We start from the raw sequence: 4,522 nt of genomic DNA on the forward strand, positions 1-4,522 counted from the left end.
ATATATATATATATATATATATATATATATATATATATAAATATATATATATATATATATATATATATATATATATATATATATATATATATATATATATATATATATATAGAGAGAGAGAGAGAGAGAGAGAGAGAGAGAGAGAGAGAGAGAGATAGGTAGATAGATAGATAGATAGATAGATAGATAGATAGATAGATAGATAGACAGACAGATAGATAGATAGATATATGCACATATATATGTATGTATGCATATATATATATATATATATATATATATATATATATATATATATATATATATATATATGCATATATATATATATATATATATATATATATATATATATATATGTAATTCAATACATCTAAATTGAACGAACAAACATCAAATCAAGAACACGTATTTGCAGCGAAGGAGTGCAAGCACTGTCCATCCACTCGATCCACCAGGCTTTTCTCTCCACTGCGATTCATGCATAAAAACAAAAGACTGAAGGTAACACACATGCGCTTGAAATTTATCATGACATAACATGAAGTTCAGTGTAAAAGCGTGAAGTGAGAGAAAAATAAAGAAAGGTTAAGTGACAGTACAGAGCGAAAGGATGGATTGTGAATGTAGATGTTAGGTTGAGGATTACAATAATATATCCCCTCAGGTCACGCCATTGCCTTCATATTTCTCCTCCCCCAACCTTGCTCTTCTAGTCTTCTAACACCCTTAAGTTAGCGTTTCTTTCCACTATTCTCCATCTACCTCTTAGGATCACAGACCCAATTTCCTCAAAGACATTTACTCCTCTCCCCCTCTCCCACCCTACCTCATTGTAAATTCTCCCCTCCCCCTTTTTATCACGTCGTCTGTGATCAGGTCATATGTCTTCCCTTTCGCTCAGGTTTTATCTCTTTCCACCCCCCCCCCCCAACCAGGTCATCTCTTCTCTCAAACTCTTATTCATCTACATCTAGTCAGAGTAGGTGACCTAGGGACCTGATAAGCCAGATAAGGTGATAAAGTAAGGTACCTAAGCTAGATGGGAATGGCAAGGTAACTGTTTTCAGGGGAAGGAGTGATAGAGGTAGATGACCTGTGGCGACCCCTCCCCCCACCATTCCTCTGTCCCTATAAAAATTAATGGCATGGCTTATTCATTTTTTCTTTCTCTCGTTTTCTTTTCTTTTCTTTTCTCTTCCTCCTCAACCATACCTTGGTCTGCGTGAGGATCCGTGGATTGGATTGTATAGGTTGGATGAGTTTTGATTCTTTCATATTTTTTATGGCTTTGGTCTGCTATAGTAGAAAGAAAAAGAAATGCAAGAAATAAGGGATATGAAAAATAAGAGAGATGAGAGAGTTAATGAATAAGAAACGGAGAGATTGGAAATAAGATATATGAAATAAGAATGAAAAATGAGAGATGAGAAATAAGAAACAGAGATAATATAAAAGAGAAATAAGAATGAAAAATGAGAGATAAGAAATAAGAAACAGATAATATAAAAGAGAAATAAGAAAAAAGTATCAGGTTGTGATGGTCGAATATCAATAAATTGTGTTCCATTGTGGGCTTTTTCTTTATAAATATAAAACGGGCTCCAGGATATCTAGTCTTCGTTAGATACGCTCCTACAAACACACACACGCAAACAGACGCAAACTCATGTAAACATAGAGAGGGAGACAGAGAAGGAGATAGATGGATAGATAGATAGAGATAAATATATATATATATATATATATATTATATATATATATATATATATAGAGAGAGAGAGAGAGAGAGAGAGAGAGAGAGAGAGAGAGAGAGAGAGAGAGAGAGAGAGAGAGAGGGAGAAAGAGATACAGAGAGAGAAAAAAGAGAAAGACACACACACAGAGTGAGATGGAGAGAGAGAGAGAGATGGAGGGAGATGGAGAGAGAGAGAGAGAAAGAGAAAGTGAGAGAGAGCGAGACAGGCAGAGAAACTGAAATTCGTATTATTATTGTTATTATTATTGTTGTTGATATTATTATTATTATTATTATCATTATCATTATTATAATCGTTATCCTTGTTGTTGTTGATGTTTGTTGTTGTTACTATTATTACAATTAATTTCATTTTTATAATCATTATCATTATTGCTATCATTCCTATTATCATCATCATTATCATTATGATTATCATTATCATTATTATTTTTATTATTATTATTACTATTATTATTATTATTATTATTATTATTATTATTATTATTATCATTATTGTTGTTGTTGTTGTTGTTGCTAATGTTGTTTTTGTTGTTGTTGTTGTGGTTTCTATCATCATCATCACCACGTCTACCGCCACCATCATAAAAATTGTTATTTTTGTCATTATCATCATTATTGTCCTATTATCTTTATTGTTGTTATTATAACTGCGACCGGTATTGATAGTGCTATTACTGTTATTACTACTGTTATCACTATTATTACTGTTACCGTTGTTGTTGTTATAATTATCAGCATTATTATTTTCAGTGCTAATTATTACTATCATTTTATTATCATTATTATATTATTATCATTGTTATAATTATTATAAATATTATCATTATAATAATTATTTTCATTATTATATTTATTATCATTATTATAATTATCATCATTATTGTATTTATCATCATTATTATAATTATTATCATTATTATAATCATTATCATTATAATTATCATTATTAGTATTGTTGTTGTTGTTCTTTTCCTTCTTTTTCTTGTTTTTGTTGTTCTTTTTTACTGTTGTTTGATCCCAAATATTATCATCATAATTGTCATCGATATCCTTGGTTTTATTATTATTACTATCATTGTTATAGTTATCTTTATCTTTATCGTCATATTATCATTATCATTATCATTATTATTAATCATTATCATCGTCATCATCATTTTTATCATTACTACTGTTATCATTATCATCATTATTATTTGTAGTAGCGATAGCAGTATCATCATCATGACTGTTATTACTAATGTTATCATTACCATTACTATCATCATCAACCTGACTATTAAGATAATTGTATTTTTAATCATATTTTATAATTATTTTTGCCATCACAATGATCGTAATTTCTACCGCTGCTGCTTCAATCCCCATTATTAAATATTATTATTTTCAATATCATCAGCACTTTTATTGTTATTATCCTCTCCTATCTTTTAATTATTATTACCATCATTACTTGTATTATCATAATTGTTGTGAGGAGTTTCTGTACTATTACCATCACTTTTGTTAACACTGTTTCAAAGTATCTTTATATTCACCAACATCGTTATTAACTATCATGAGTCAAAATTGACAATGGACATACGCGAGGACGACTTATAACTATCAGTTGTTGTTTTTTAAATGTTCGTTTGAGTAAAATCTGGATATATATATATATAAAGCTTTTTGCCCGTGAACGAATTCGTTTTAGGTATATGCCATTGTACTGTTAATCCTGAATGCTTTGATTTGTAACAGTTTACTGTTATTGATAACTTTATATGGGAAAATATGTCGGAAAATATATTAGCACATTCCCTGGCGTGCTGGTGTTACATTCCATTATGGAAGGAGTGGTAGTGTTAAACAGGCATGCGTAAACAGTGCCTATTGTCTTTATATAATACATGGAAAAATAACGAGACGATGACATGCTGGTTTACAGTGATGCGGTGCCTCATAACCCACTCGCCTGCAAAGTCTGATTAAGTGTTAGAGAACCGCTGACGCTATTCGGGAAACTGCAAGAAAAATAATGAAAAGGAAAGAGAAAGAGAGAAAGAGAGAGAGAGAGAAAGAGAGAGGGAGAGAGAGAGAGAGAGAGAGAGAGAGAGAGAGAGAGAGAGAGAGAGAGAGAGAGAGAGAGAGAGAGAACGCAAGATCGAGAATCAGACAGACAGACAGAGAAAGAATGAGAGAGACTTTTTTCTCAGTATCATGCCCTGTGTGTTTTATTATCCTGGTCTTGGAAGTCCGTCACCCATCAAGTGGTATTCCTCTGCTTCAAAAGGAACTTGATTTGCAAAGAAAGAAAGACCTTTGTGCTACAGGTTTTAAAAAAGGTTGAATATGGTAATAAGGTGAGTTTAGAAATGACAATAAGCTTAGAAATAACTATCTGCAGAGGATATACAACATACATATTCGTAGATATAGGGAATATGCATGTGCATGTGCGTAAGGAGTATGAATACCACCCATAATCACTATAAATAATAACACAAGCAGTTCTCCCTGGCACTGCCTCGCCTTCCCTTCTCCCCCTTTTCTCCCTATCCTTCACCCCATCCCCTCCCCATCCCTCACCCTCTCCCCTCCCCATCCCTCACCTCCATGCTTTCTACCCCCACACTCCCCATCCTACCACGCACTCCAGGAATCGCAGCCTAACGAAGTCTTATCAGGTCCTAATGACGGCCTTTTTCACGTCCTCAGCTTGTAGTCTTAGGATAATTCTGCGCTCTGCGATCTTCGTATCAGATTATTACTACTGCGGCTGAC

Source organism: Penaeus monodon, chromosome 36, assembly GCF_015228065.2.
Source record: "Penaeus monodon isolate SGIC_2016 chromosome 36, NSTDA_Pmon_1, whole genome shotgun sequence".
NCBI classification, from domain to species: Eukaryota; Metazoa; Arthropoda; class Malacostraca; order Decapoda; family Penaeidae; genus Penaeus; species Penaeus monodon.